Below are 16,775 nucleotides of genomic sequence, written 5' to 3' on the forward strand. Positions count from 1 at the left end.
AGTTTGAGCCCTGCATCGGGCTCTGTGCTGACAGCTCAGAGCCTGGAGCCTCTCTCTCTGCCCCTCCCCTGCTCATGCTCTGTCTCTGTCTCTCTCTCTGTCAAAAATAAACAAAAAAAATTTTTAAAAAATTCATACTTTAATGACAAAAACCAGTGAACTTTGCTTTTATGTAGGGAAATGTCAACCAATGAAAGGCCAAACTGCAAGCTGCATAATAAAATATGTGTGTTTATTTGAGGTCTTAGGGATTGCAATCGGGAGACACAGATTCCATCAATCTTGAAAGTGAGCTCCAGAGAGACACAGGAGGTTAGAAATTTTGAAAAGAAAGGAGGAAATTTGTGGGTGTTGTTTTGAATGAAATGTGATTGGTGTTGGTATAGCTACAGTTAATACTAATCTATATGTGACTGGTTGCTAGGGCTAGTGTTAGGCACAAAGTCCATTTATGTCCATTTTAACGTATAGTGGGCGCCTTGGTTTTTAGCCGTGTTTAGTAAAAATTCTGAGAATTTGAGACAGAAGACATGCATTACCCCTGCTTCCTCAATGTCCTCATGGCTTCATTTTCTATAACCCCTTTGGAAAAGCTTTTTCCATTTTATTCTATTATCAGAGGAAATATAAATTGTGTGTTTTTTTTAAAGTTATTATTTATTTATTTTGAGAGAGAGAGAGAGAGAGAGAGAGAGAGAGAGAGAGAGAGAGAATACCAAGCAGGCTATGCACTGTCAGTGCAGATCCCAACACAGGGCTCAAACTCACAAACTGCGAGATCATGACCTGAGCGTAAATCAAGAGATGGACATTTAACCTGTTGAGCCACCCAGGTAGCCTTATAAACTGTCTTTTAAAACATCTCCTATTGTTTATATGTTTGTCCTCTATCTCTCCCAAAACATTTTTGGAAAGTTTTGTTGCTGTTGTTGTTGTTGTTGTTTTAAACTCTTGTAAAGTGTTTTACATGGAAAGAATCTCATTGCTGTGGAGAGGCAAGAGAGAGCAGAACTAATGCAAGAAGCTGAATCCCATTGAAGAGCAATAAGGAGAGTAGTCAGATCAAATACAGAACACCCAGTTAGACGTATCAAATAAACAATGAGATGAACAACAGATCAGTCCCAAATATTGCATGGGACACACTTAGGCTAAAAAAGTATTTGTTTTTATCTGAATTTCAAACTTAAAATTCTGGATGTCTATTGGTTGAATATAACAACCCTAGCAGTAAAAACAACTCATAAGATGACCCAGAAACAGAACCAATTTAGCACAAAGAGAACTTAGAGTCAGAAGGAAAGTAGAGTCCCATGAAATGGGCCATCTTCCTACTTTCTGTGGCTTCAAGAGTTTTGAATGCCCAAAAGTAGTAGATGGGATATTGGAGGCTTGGGGAGGAGGGGATGGAGACAATCAAATCTAGCTATTGGGTGTGGGGGCAGGAAATTTCACTTGAAATTTGAAGTATTTTTATGTAAAAAAAAAAATTATAATAACATTCCTTCCCCTGAAAGCAGTATGTTGATTGAGTTTCCTAAGTTTAATTAATTGATTGAGCTTTATTATCTCTCTCTTGTCTTAATCTCTTTTCATAAATACTTCGGAAGATTCTTTCAGCTCTATTTTTGTATTTCATAGAGGCAAATTCACACAGAAGTGCAATATGAACATGACAAATCACTCTTGAATGCCACCTACCTACCTGATCTCCAAAAGATTCCAAATAGAACAGTTTTAATAAGGACCGTTGATCATTATGGTGACTCTTTTAGAATTTAATTGTGATATATTTTAATTACATGGCATATTTTAGACAACATCCCATATATTTACCAATTGATATTTTCAAATATAAATAAATATAGATGTATAAAACCATGTTGAAGTTATACACATAGAGTAACATGACTTAATGACATTTGTGAGCAAACTCTTCTGTCTTTGAAACCATATGGTAGAACCATAACGGTGTGTTACGTAGAGATTTTGGGTTAAAAAGTGTTTACTGACATTGCTTAAAGATGTAAGACCAACACGAGGCAATAAGGAAACACAGAAGTAATTTTACAAAATTGTAAGTTTATAGTGATACCTTGTTGAAATGATTCAAGCGTTGACACAGATTACTATGACATGCAGTATTATTTGCTAGTTAACTATTCATTGGATATATTCATTGATTGTGTTTATCACTTAGTCCATTTCACTGAGGACAGCTGAGAAGGGTGATCTGCATCTATAATTAAGCTTAGATTATTCATTTTTCATTTTCCAATGTCATAATGCATTTCTCATTCATATAAAATTTCATCATTTGGGTAAAGTATTTAAATTTTTTCACAACTAACATAAAAATACACAAAATAATAAAAACCAAAGCTATATGGAAGGGACTATAATTAATTATTAGTAACTGTCATATAGGCATTAACAAAACATAAACTTGTTTTTACACAGCAATAGAGGTTTCAAGTACACTAAGCTTGTCAGAAATGTTTAAAGGCAGTTTGCATTTATATTCCAGTGCACTGTTTCTAAAGGTCGTTTTTTTCTAAAGAAAAAGACAAAAAGACAAAGAAGATCCGTTTATTCATATATTACCTTCTCATCAAAACCAGGACTGAATTGCCATAAGGGAATATGATATTGGTGACATTTTCTAAGACAGTGATATCTATTTTTACCTGGACCTTTTAAAGTCTCAGACTTAAGAGGTAGAAGAAAAAACAATATCTAAGATTTAATATTTTGCCTACCTGTGCTTCTATCACTTCCACAGGAAATAGATTTCAAGACATATGTTTGAAATATATCTGAGGAAATATTGAGGAAAGAACTATTTACCAAATGTGGGCAGTTAAGGAACACCAGGAAGATTGGCTGAAGCACATCAGAGCTAGCAAGAGATGCGAGCTGCTAAGACTCAGATCAGAAGAGGCAAGAGGATAAAGCAATTACTAGAACCCGGAAAATGTAACTACAGTAGTAAGAAGGGGCTCTGAGCGAGCAGCTACAGTGTTTAATGGGCTTTGCAGGAGTCTGAGGAATACATACCCCAATCTCAACTTCCTCTTTCCATCACATCTTTTGCAGATGCTTCCCATTGGTCACACCCAGCCCTGGGGTAAAGGAGCTCTTTGATGCAGTCTATATAGTTAACTTCTCAGGAAGCAGAATAGGGTGGGAAGGGTGAGGAAGAGATCTGGATAAGCAAACAAAAATATCCAGCACCATCCACCTCTTTTGCTTTACAATATCTATTCTTGTTCTTTTTCTGGATGAAAAATTTGTGTACGCATACAATATATTTATTTCATTTTATCATATTTAATCACAGATGATAGCACTACAGATATACTTCCACATAAAATATAAAGTTTTGGCCACTGCCATTGCCTTTTGTAAAATCATTTTTTAAGTTTATTTATTTTTATAGAGGGGGAGAGATAGAGAGAGGAGGAGAGAGAGAATCTTAATCTCTGACAGTGCAGAGCCCTATGTTGGACTTGACACATGAACCTTGAGATCATGACCTGAGCCAAATCAAGAATCAGAAGCTTAACAGACTGAGCCATCTAGACACTCCAGGCACCCCAGCCACCACCATTTCTTAATAAAAGGAGGAGGGAAAGAAACAATTAATATAAAACTTGCCTTTAACAGTCATATTTCTGAAACCTCCATCTTTCAATATGTGAGAAGTAAGGGAGATGATTCCTTTTCAGAGATACCAAATAAAAGCTGTGCTGTCTACTTAATTGTAAGTTTACAACCTATTCGAAATATGTAGGAACCACAGCCTCCCCCAACCCCCAGTGGAGTCCCAAACCCTTAGACCTCCACTTCCTGGTTCTTCTTTGCCTCTAAGTTTTGCGGGCTTATTTTCATGGACTCTGCAATGAGCATGCACCAAAGAACACAGGGAGGAGGGACTGAAAGCCTCCGTGTCACCTCAGGGGATGTACATTTGTTCCAGTCAGACTACTTTTTGCATTACGTGGGCATAGGCAATGTCCGGGTAAGGCTGTAACCTCTGTGGCACTCAGCCAATGAGGAACCAGGGGAGGGACTTGCACTCTAGGAGATAAATTGTCTGCTGTAACTGCCCAGAGTGTGTCCATCAGTCAGACACCCGCTCTTGCAAGAATGTTGATTAAAGCCTCCCTTCACTGTGTTCTGCACCCCTCCTCTGATTGGGTCGGTGAGCTTATTTCTCACAATTATCCTTTTAAGGCCCCTCTTACCCTCTGCAATTACCTAAAATAGATAAGATTCTTTACCAAACGGGGTGGCCAAAACCCCTATCCCTGGGATCAGAATCTTTTCTGGCTCTGTCTTTATTAGACCACTAAAGTGTTCCATTGACTATTACTGAGTATGGGGGCACGAAAAGGTACTAAAAGCCAGTGAATCTTCTGGTTCCAGACATTGTCTTCCTTATTCCATTGTGTAGCAGCCATCAATTTTCTCCTTGATAATGAAGATCAATCACCTCACCAGGAGAGTGACCCTTTTTCTGCATGGCATGAAAAGTACAGAGAGCAATTTCAGTTTCTTATTTAAAGGAGTGTTACTGTGTTTCCTGGCACAAGCATTTCTTCCTTGGACATTAAGACTTCTAAAGCCACTAAAATCAAAGTCACAGAGAAAAGAAGCAAAAATTTTTCCCGTGAGCTACTTTGCGTAATAGTAAGAACAGTCTCACCTCTAACCCCTTAGTTTCTACATTCTATGTATCTAGTTTTTTAGTGATGATAACATCATATAGTGGCTTTCGGTTTCTGGCATATGCTACATGATGAATGGGTCTTTTCTGATGGTCATCTACACTGAACCCAATTATCTTCAACATCGGTGCCTATACGCAGATGTCCATTCAGTTACTTATCGCCCAGACTCATCACCAATCTGGCAAATTATGTTCATGGCAAAGCTTTGATCCACCTTCCAACCCATCAGCTAGCTTAGGTATTTTTCTCAGACAGTCTCTCTTTCCACATGAAGGGGACAAACTGATCCTCGGCCCCAAGTTCTGTCCACTGGGAGGATTTCCCTTTATTGTAACTTTCAGGTCTTCCCTGAGTGGAGCTATAATGCAGCAGCCATCCACTTCCAGGTAATGTCAACACACTGTGCAGGTGTATGCTTTTTCTCTGACATAAGGTGATCACAGGGAACTCCTTGTGCAGCTTCAGTAGTGATAGGAAGGCGAGGCAGTAAAGCAGAAGGAACAGTTACTGTGCCTGTCTGAGGTATCCACTTGTGTAGTGTACTTTCTCCTTCTGGTCTGGCTTTGTTATGTTCTTACACACTTCATCTCCAGTTTTCAGCAGATGTTGGAAAAATATCCCCAATTTTATGATTTGGTGACTTAGATAGTGCCCAAATCATCCTGGGCATTTTAGGTCACATTTTACATGGCACTTTATTATTAGGAGTTTGGATTCTAAGAAACACTCCAGGAGCAGTTTTTCAAATGGCCTCTGAGGTTGGCAGGTGAGACATTTTATAGTAGAAATATGTAGATTACTTGAGTGAGGGGACTTCCTGATGTTGAACCCATGACAACTTTTTTTCCTGGAAAAAGAGAGCATGGCCTTGGTATAAAACTCAGAATCTGAGCCATGGTTTTTGTCTTGAGGTCTGCCAGAGTCTCCATGGCAAGTCCCTGTTTTGTTTTGTTTTTTCTTTGTTTTTGTTGTTGTTTTTCTACTTCAGGGCATGGCAACTTTCTCTATAAAGGTACAGAGAGTGAATATTTAGGCTTCATGGGATATCCAATCTCTGCCTCAACTCTCCCTCTTAGTTGTAGCATGCCAATAAAAGTGGCTTTATGGACATGGAAATTTGGATTTCATGTAATTTTCATGTCATAAAATTTTCTTCTTCTTTTGGTATTTTCAACTATTTGATAATAAAAAAAAAAAACTCATCTTAGTTCATAGGCTACACAAAAGCAGATGGGCCAGATTTGGCCTGCAGGCTGTGATATGGCAACTCCAGTCTACTGGGTTGTGAGGCCTTAAACAGCAGGCTAGACCTACTGAATACGTTACTCTGGACCCTCAAACTAACAGTTTTATGGGTTACCTTGTAAAAGTATTGAATGAAGTATCATACCAAAATGTGGTGTGAGTTGCCGTTAAAATCCAAAGACACCATGAAGCATGCTGACTCTCCTGGTGATGGGACAACTTACCTCTCACTGAAGAAAGGATATTCTGCTGTGATAAAGAACCATAGATTCTGAGCAACTCTACCAATGTGGCAGGCCCCTAACATTTATAGAATTTATCTCCTATTCTCAGGCATACATGAATCCTACTGGGGCTTCTAGAATGTTTACTGCTCTCTGAACACCATATCTGTCTGGCATAGTATCTTCAATATAAGTGAGTAGCACAAAAGGTATTCTGCGATATATCAAGAAGATCAAGGTCCTCTAGACTATAGGATACCAAAGAGCTGAAGAGCTGACGTAGGCCTGTGACAGCACAGTGAATGTATATTGCTGTCTCTGACACATAAATCCAAATTGCTTCTTGTTGTGCTTGCCTACAGAAAAGAATTTTTTTCATATGCCATTTTATTAGCTGTACATCTGCTGATTTACTTTAGTAATGACAATCTATCTGGAACTACAGCAGTATGGCAGAATTTATTTATCTTCCTTTGTGTAATAGATTATATAAGCAGTCCAGGCTTGATACAGTGGTTAAATAGGGCTAGGAACCCAGGTCTTTCCATGTGTGAATGAAATCTTCTTGGGTGTCGAGTGTTTTTTTTCTGCATAATTCACCACCAAGTGTGTATCTTATTTAGCAGGAAGGAATAAAAAGAAAGTGAAGGGTATGTCCATTCCTTTTAGTGGGATATATTGGAAAGTAAATACATTGCTTCTATTAATATCTCATTGGCCAAAACATGGTCACCAGGCCAGAACTAGCAACAGAAAGGGAGGCTGGGTAACATATCTTTAGCTGGTTCCCTATGTATCTAATTTATTTTGATATAGAAACTTTTTTTTTTTTAAAGAATTCCAAGTTCTTGTCCATATAGCCAGGATTCATTCACAGATATAACTAGGTTTAGCATAATAATTGTTATTGGATAATAGAATGTTAAAACTAGAGAGAAATTTGATATGATTTAATCCTACATCTTATGCATAAGAATAAAGTGAATCCCAGAAAAAACAGAGAGTTATTTAACACAGCAGAACTACCTCCTGGCAGAACTGGGACTGTATCTCAGTACTCAACTTTATAGTCTCTCCTTTCCACTAGCTCCTGTTGCTTATCATATTACACCTCTATTTTCTTGTGTGGATAAAAACATGGGTGGTACATAGTCTGGCAACTAGAGTCTAACCCACAGGAACCAACAATCTAACAAGAAAACATGTATGCAAATAAGGATAAAGTGAAACATGATAAAATAAGTGATTCCATAAAATATTAAAACAAAAAGTATTGCTTTCCCATTTGTGAAAGTTAGGATGTTCAAAACATGAGGTATCTTTTGAATCAAGTACATCTTTGTGATAAGACTATATTAATTATAACTTTAAAAATGAATGAAGAATTACCTTTGCTCTCTAAAATATTTCAAAAATTTTACATTGGGCTACATTGTACTAGAAACGTAAGCACAAAACTTCAATAAGATAGGATTTGGTGCACCTTGGTGGCTCAGTCAGTTGGGTGACCGACTTCAGTTCACATCATGATCTCATGGTTTGTGGGTTCAAGCCCCATGGGGGGCTCTGTGCTGACAGCTCAGATCCTGGAGCCTGCTTCAGATTCTGTGTGTCTCTCTCTCTTTTCTCCTCCCCCCAACTTTGTGTTCTCTCTATCAAAAATAAATAACATTAAAAATTTTTTAAAATAAGACAGAATTTAATTTATAGTAACATATTGAAGACTCATTAGCAACATATTTTTATATTCCTCCAAAAATGCTAATAGAATTTATTTACATGGTTAGCATCCACCATGGTCATGCACTATTCAAAGTACTGAGTCTAAAATGGTGAATGCCACAGAATTTTATCTCCAAGGAACTAAATAGAGTCTAGAGACCTCAATGAGTCAATACACATAAAGTGCATATATCATGCCTGGCATATTGGAAATGCTATAGGAGTGTTGGTATTTCAGTATTGTTTTCAGTACTATTCAGTAGTATATTTTTTCCTCATAATGAATAGTCACATCTATATAATTTTGTTGGTATTTGATTGGCTACTGCTAATCATCAAGACATCCACAATGTTCCTCTGAGTAATGGTTATGTCCACATGTAAATTTTCTTATATGGATAAATATATTCATTCATTGTTCATTTTTTACTAACTTTCGTGTAGTGGTAACTGTAAATATGTTACGAATTCTATATCATGACCTTACCGCAGTTATGTAGGATAGGGAGTAAATTATAAAATAATAAATTATAAGATATTATAAATACAGTGTATGTGAGATTTATAGAGAAAGGTATGGCGAATTTTCTTTTGGGAATAAAATTCATCATATATTTTTCTGGAGTGTGGTGCATGAACCGAAACTTAAAAGACCAGCAGGTTCTTGCCAGACACATAGGTCAGGAAGAGGAGGAGAGAGGGAGGGTGAGAGCAGAGCTTGCACATTCCACAGAAGGAGGCAACAGTGAGGGAAAGCACAGGGAAGCTCTCAATATTTATGGTGTGGGATACTGTTCTCAACAGGGATGCAAAAACTGGTTCTTGAAATACCTTATATGCCAACGTAGGGAATTTGATTTCTTCTCTAATCACATAGAAACCACTTAATGGGGAGTAAAATGACAAGACTTGTCCTTTAGAAAAATTCTATACCTGTATAAGGTAAAGGTTAGAGAGTGGCAAAACTGAGAGCAAGAAAACTCATTATATGACATTATTGAAGTTTAAAATATGAAAAGTCTATGAGCCAAGATAGTAGGCCCTGGAAAAAATTTTCTTGAACACACATACAGCCACTAAGTCTCAGGTTGAATTTAAGATACATTTTCAGTCACTTAGGAAACAAAATATAAAGTGTAGGATATCTTTAGATAAATTTTGGTGCACATTTGGATAAAAAGTAAACAAACAAATGCATACAGGTGCATGTGTGTGTATAAATATAAATTGCAACATCTTAAGGAGCCCTAATATATTTTCTTTTCAACTATTGAGGACATAGAATGTCTTTCGGTTTTGCCACAATAATTTTTGGTATAATGACCTGGCAATATTTGATCTAAAACATATTTCAGCTGATTTTTCTCTAAATTTTCATGATTCATGGCAAAATCATTTCAAGTGTACTGTTACTGCCACTGATACTTAATTTAAGGTATTGTTAATGAATTTATTCTGAATTCTAAATACTTGGGTTTTGGCCATAGAATTGATAAGACATGAAGAGCAGGTCACACTAGCCATCATTGTCATTGACCTTTAATGCTGACTTGAAGAATCTCTCCCTTTGGAGAAAAGAGAGATGTTCAGCCTGAATGCTCATCTGATATTGGCCCTTGTACAGAGACCAGTAACCACTTGGTCAATTACAGTCCACCAAAATACCTATTCTTCATAAATAATAAAAAATTTAGTTTCCAAATTCATGAGAAATGTTCCTACTATCCCTCCCCTGTTTCTAGTTACTTTTTGATTCAATCGTGTAAGAAATATATTGAATTATTTGGGGCTCCTGAGTGGCTCAGTCGGTTGAGTGTCTGACTTTGGCTCAGGTCATGATCTCACGATTTGTGGGTTCAAGCCCCACGTCAGGCTCTGGGCTGACAGCTCATAGCCTGGAGCCTGCTTTGGGTTCTGTGTCTCCGTCTCTCTTTCTGCCCCTCCCCCGCTCATGCTCTGTCTGTCTGTCTGTCTCTCTCTCTCTCTCTCTCTCTCTCTGTCTCTCTGCCTCTCAAAAATAAAGAAACATAATTAAAAAAAAAGAAACATATTGAATTATCTAATGAAAAATTACATTCTCTGAAATCTAATGTGGACATTGGGGACCAAGTTTATTTGTAAAACTTTATTCAAAAATCATTGAGGGGTGCCTGGGTGGCTCAGTCAGTTAAGCCACTTGATCTCAGTTTAGGTCGACCCTTGATCTTGGCTCAGGTCATGATCTCACGGTTGATGAGATCAAGCACTATGCAGAGCCTGCTTGGGATTGTCTCTTCTTCTCTTTTTGCCCCTTCTCCATTCATGCTATCTGTGTGTGTGTGTGTGTGTGTGTGTGTGTGTGTGTGTCAAAATAAATAAATAAATAAATAAATAAATAAACTTTTTAAAGAAATAATTGAATATTAAAATAGAACAATGTCATTTTCACCTGGGATATTCAGGAAGACTTTATTGGATTAGATAAAATTTGAAATAGATTTTGGAGGAAGGAAGGAAATTTCCTAGGACACATATTGTGCATAAATCATCTTAGAAACTGAATCAATATCTAATAAACACAAGATGAAATCAGTGGGCAGTATTTAATAAATTATAATTTTATTGTATTAGAGTGTTCAAAAGGGAAAATTTAGATAAAATTGGAAGGGCAGTAGAGATTAGATTATAGAAGCTTTTGAATTGCAGACTTAAGAATTTTAATATTGTTTAGACAACAAGAAGTCCAAGTAGTTTTGTGAGCAAGGAGGCAACATGATTAAAGACGCTTTTTAATATTATACTGGTGGCATTTACGCAGGATAAATTGATAGGAGAAGGAAACAGAGTTTGGCACAACTGTCCAGAATATTTCCAATTTCCACATATGAAGAGATAGGGCCTAAATGTAACATTTGTAAGAAATAAATTTAAAAATAATTCAAAGTAGTCAAATGATATCATGATTAATGTCTACTGAAAATAAAATAAAGAGTAGGTTTTTAAGTATGGCTTTAAGGTGTTAAAACTGCCAGGCCATAGACTTCATACTTGTGAATAATGGTAAGAAATGAGAAGATTACTTAAACATATTAGGACTGAGTTATTCACAAGAAATAAAAGTTAAAATGTTCTTAAGAAATGTATATTTAGAACTCAAATGACTGGTACTGAAGATATGAAGATGAGAAAGTACTATGACATATTTGTTGGGGGGAAAAAAGTGTGATATGATGGGAAGAGAGAAATAATCAAGAAAAGTACACTGTAACTCTGATCATTTTTCCCCCCAGGCTACTAAAGGAGTCTATGTATTCATAATCAACAAAAGGCTTTTGTTTTTGTTTTTGTTTCCAAATTCTTGTCTATCAATTCATACATAGTCATAATGTTCATAAGTCATGACCCCCAGAAGAAGAAAGAAAAAGACAAGTATTCTTAGCAGTTAATGAGGTAAGGTGAGGTGAAGAAATAATCTGAAGAATAAGAAAATTAATTTGAAGTAAATAAATTACTATGTCAAAAGGCATAGTCATAAGTGATTTATTAAATTTTTTTTTCAACGTTTATTTATTTTTGGGACAGAGAGAGACAGAGCATGAACAGGGGAGGGGCAGAGAGAGAGGGAGACACAGAATCGGAAACAGGCTCCAGGCTCTGAGCCATCAGCCCAGAGCCTGATGCGGGGCTCGAACTCACGGACCGCGAGATTGTGACCTGGCTGAAGTCGGACGCTTAACCGACTGCGCCACCCAGGCTCCCCATAAGTGATTTATTTAGGAAAATATAGTGATGTCAAGGAAGATTACAGTAGATTTTCATTACAATAGATTTTCACATTCTTATAAATTTTTGGTTGATTTATTTTAGTAGGAGGTGCCTAAGTATGTTTACTTAGTGATAATTACTAAAAACTAATAAAATAACAAATCCTTTTCCATTCACCTCTAGAAGAAATGCAGACCCATTTTCCATAAATCTAATAAGGAATAGATGATATGATATCAACAGGTAAGGTAATAATAAAAGAACCAGTCTTGTTAACAAAATACCACTGACAAGATGTTTGTGGAATGTGTTAGCTTTTTTTGTTTGTTTGTTTTGTTCTTTTAACCAAAATTTAGCGTCTTTGAACAATATCTATTTACTATTCCCAGAGTTCTGAAGGTCAAAAGTGCAAGTTGGCTTAACTAGTTTCTCTGCTTAGGACCTCACAGGGCTGAAACCAAGGCAGGTAAGCTCTTATTTGGAAGTTCTCAGGAAGAATCCCCTTTAAAGTTCATGCAAGGTGTCATCAAAATCCAGTTCCTTGTAGCTATCTGCCTGAGGTCCCTGTTTCCCTGTCGGCATCAATTGTGGCCTGTATAAGCCCCCAGAGTCAGCTTTCTAATCTTCTCCACATAACTTCCTACCCATTCAAGCTACCAAAGGTGCATTGAGCCTTCTTCATGTTTCACGCAATTCCTCTGACTTGCTCTGCTGCCTCCAGTCAGAGAAAAAAAAGTTTTTAAAGGGCTCATATGATCAAACTGTAACCACTTAATCTTCTTTTTGATTAACTCAAAACTAACTGCTTAGTAACCTTAATTGCACTGACAAAGTTCTCTTTGCCATACAATATAACATAATCACAGTCCCTAAAATTAGAGAGAGAAACCATGGGCAGAAGGCTCATTTTGAAATTCTGCCTACCACGTGGAATATTTGTTTTACTTTTATAATAGACTTAAAATTTTCAAGATCTCTTGAATGTAAGATTTTTTTTTTTTTTTTTTTGCATTTTATGACTTTGCTATCCGTATTTGTGCCATTGGCTTTAGGAACTCCATTGCCTTAGTTATTAATTTTTCCTTTATTTGTTTGTTTCTTGTTTGCTTGGTATCTTACTTCCTTGATGTTTTGCTCTAACTCAGAGATTTATTGCCTGTTTATTTTTGTTTTTGAAAATACCTGTTCAGCAGTTGAGAGTTATGGATGATGAAGGTGCTATCTGGTCTTCTGGGTGTTGACAGGCCCCCCTCAAGGTGGTTAGTGGTCCCTGGGAGCACGGCCTTCCAACTTAGTCCAAGCGTCTAACTCACTGCTTTAGTCTTTGGCCAAATGCCCTGGTCAGCTAAGCTCACAAAAAGGCAGGTTGTGCGGCTGCTCAAACAAAGTGGCTCCACGTGGCTCCTGTGACTCTCCCTTTAGCCTTTGAGCTCTCCCAAACTTTCTCTACTTAAGCACATTCTGCTCTTGCTTATGATTTTTTTTCCCAGAATTGTTTCTCAATGTATCTAACATTACCTGCTTTCTAGAAATCCTCAACATGGTATCCTTTCTTGTTTTGTTGAGGGATGAGTTTATTCTGTTGTTTCATAGGGTTTTAAAACAGTAAGAGGATTATCATCGTGATCCTGTTATTGACCTTTCACTTAGCAAAAAAAAGAAAGACAAAAAAACAAAACAAACAAAAAAACACCTGAGCAAGAGCTACCAAGATATATGAGACATGATTCTTTGCTTTGGAGAGCAAGAAATTTTAGATAATGAATTCATTCGTTTGAGTCACACATTTAGTAAATACATACCCAATTTCAAGTTACCAGACATTATGGTACTTAGAAAGTGAAAATCAATATGGGCACAGTCCCTGTCCAAACAGAGGTTACCAACTGAATATGATATGCAAAAATAGACAAGTATTTATAATTAAGCAAGATATATATCATGACAGGTGGAGGATAGCAAGCTGCAGAAACACACTGCGGGTTAAAATATCCTAGATGTGGTGGGGAGGGGATGGTTGTGAAGGAATTGTCCTCCTAGTCTGAGATGTGAAAACAAACAAGAAAAGAATATGTCTGGTAAGGCTAATATTCTAGGGAGAGATGTCTTCTCTGATTTGAAGGTCCATGCTTGTAGTTACTTAAGTTTCTTTGACTCTGGACTCACCACTTCCAAAGTACTACAGTCTTCCAGCAGATTTTCAGTTAACTCTCGGATAGGAACTATATTCCCATACAATTAGTTATGTGCCAAAGGTGATACCGATATGCGTGATATTGACTTCTTCATAGTAATAGTAGTTCCAAACGTGAACCCACACATTCTTTCAGTAAATTATTAAGTACATGAGAACAATTATATGCTAAGTTTTGTGGAACTATATGAATGCGTGCTTATAAAAACATAAGAAAAATAGAAACAAAAAAGAAATGTTATCCCTAAAAATTTAGTCAGGCGATAAATTATAATACCTTAATTAATTCTTTTGCTTCACCTTCAGTTTTAAAAAAAATAAATAAAATTTCTGAAGATATTACAGAATTCATGGAGAGGATCACAATAGTTCCCAAAGGAATCAAATTACATCCTAACTATATGGCTGAAAAATAAAATCACAATTCTTTAGTAATCCAAGAAAGGAAATACCTTTATAGAAGAATTTCATCAAGTAAAGGTTTTCTTTCCTTATTGAATCTGAGCTGTATTTAATCAAGGCCTGTGCCGACTGCCAAGTTCCTTTTTTCATGTTTAACAAGGAAAAGGGCCTCCAAAAATAGACTTCTGTTTCTTAGTACACTCTCAGTCACTGACGTTTCGAATCTCAACTAAGATTGTACTTTAACAGATTTATTCAAGTGGAGGGCAGAAAGAATATTCCATAAAACTAAAAACAAAAATGACATTAATTTAACAAAAATGATCAGCTTATGCTCCCTGTATATTAAAACAGAAGAGGATAATAGGTCCTTTTCAATAGATTTATTGATATATAATCAATATACAAAGAACTGCACATATTTAATGTGTATAATTTGATGAGATTAGACATATGCCAATACCTGTGATACCATCACCACAAATGAGGTCATAGATATTTCCAGCAGAGCTTTCTTTATTTTGTTTTAATTTTTTTTTAATTTTATTTATTTCTGAGAGAGAAAGAGAGAGAGAGAGTGGGTGGGGGGTGGTGCATAAAGAGAGGGAGATAGAATCTGAAGCAGGTTCCATGCTATCAGCACAGAGACCAATGTGGGGCTTGAACTCGTGAGCCGTGAGATCATGACCTGAGGCAAAGTCAGACACCTAACCCACTGAGCCACCCAGGTGCCCCCAACAGAGCTTTTTTTGTGTTTCTTTGGCTGTATGTGTGTTGGTGGGAGTGGGGGTGTCTTTCCTCTAACCACATTTTGAAATGAAACAGGTCTGTTTTTTCATCTTTGTAAAAATAGAAGTTCCCTCTAGATAATCCAATATCCACCTAACAGTGTAATCAACAGTTGGACTATCTCTTGATTGCCTTTCACTGCCAAGTAAAACTTTGTTTCCCAACACCCCCCTAAAAGTATACTGGATTGCGACTATAAATGCACCTAAATGAACATATGGCTGAATGAGCTCTGAAACAAAGATAGATTAGATACTGAGACTCACACAACAATAAATCGCAGGCTTAACTGCCTGAAGCAATAGTACATATGACCTATTTTATGGCAATTATATTTATGGAGCCAATTCAAACATGAAATTATTCAAGGTATCTTTTTGAATGAAGAAATTACAAGAATAAACTGCACATGTCCTCAGGATTTGGTTTAACCTTGCAAAAGTGTACTGACTGTTCATAGATTATTTTTTCATATGTGAGGAATATATGTGGTTAAAAAACCATATATTTGTGTTTTTGACACAAAAACAGGTGTCAAATTTAATAAGCAAAAGCCATGCCATGGCTCTTCTTAAAAAGAATATTATCTTTCAAAAGGATTTAAAAAAAGGTCTAGTCACAAATAACACTACAGCAAACCATCACCAAGAGAGTAACATTTGAACCACTTTGGTGGGGTTCATTTCATTGTATTTCATCTCTCTTAAACCATTAATTGGAAGATGGACCATTATTTTATCATTTATACTATCATTCAGGAAAAAAAAAGGTACCAATTAAAAAATGACTCAGTGTTTTAACAATAGTCTTCGTTGATGCACAAAGCAGGCACCTTAACTTTTCATCTATTCTGGGCATTTGGCAATGACACTCACCATCACTCAGCTGCATTTTGGTGAGCAGTATTCTACTACCAAACTCAACAACAAAAGTTAAATAACTTGAGGGCATCTTTCTAAGATCCTATAAACATTTGGTTGCTGACTGCAAGAAAATGAGGAATTTTGCTCATTTCTCTAATGGTAAATGTTCCATGAGTATCAAACTTACTCCCCATTGATCACTTTTCATGCCTTCCTGAATACACAGTAACTTCATTTAATGCCAAATCATGGAGTAATTCGTTAAAGATATTTTATTTTACTTATTTTTTTTAATGTTTTTAATGTTTATTCATTTTTGAGAGAGAGCATGAGTGGGGGAAGGGCAGATAGAGAGGGGGACAGAGGATGCAAAGCAGGCTCCACGCTGTCAGCGCAAAGCTCAATGCAGGGCTCAAACCCACAAACAGTGAGATCATGACCTGAGCTGAAGTCAGACACTCAGCTGACTGAGTCACCCAGGCGCCCCTCTTTAAAGATATTTTATTTTATTTTATTTTATTTTATTTTATTTATTTATTTATTTTTAAAATTTTTTTTTTTTAACGTTTATTTATTTCTGAGACAGAGAGAGACAGAGCATGAACAGGGGAGGAGCAGTGAGAGAAGGAGACACAGAATCTGAAACAGGCTCCAGGCTCTGAGCTGTCAGCACAGAGCCCGAGGCGGGGCTCGAACTCACGGACCGCGAGATCATGACCTGAGCCGAAGTCGGCCGCTTAACCGACTGAGCCACCCAGGAGCCCCTTTGAAGATATTTTAAATGGCAATGACACTTAACATGTATTGTAACAACATTGCACATAATTTTCTTTAAAAGAAGAATATGCAGCTGTGGCTA

The sequence above is a fragment of the Felis catus genome, chromosome D3 (assembly GCF_018350175.1).
Source record: "Felis catus isolate Fca126 chromosome D3, F.catus_Fca126_mat1.0, whole genome shotgun sequence".
NCBI lineage: Eukaryota > Metazoa > Chordata > Mammalia > Carnivora > Felidae > Felis > Felis catus.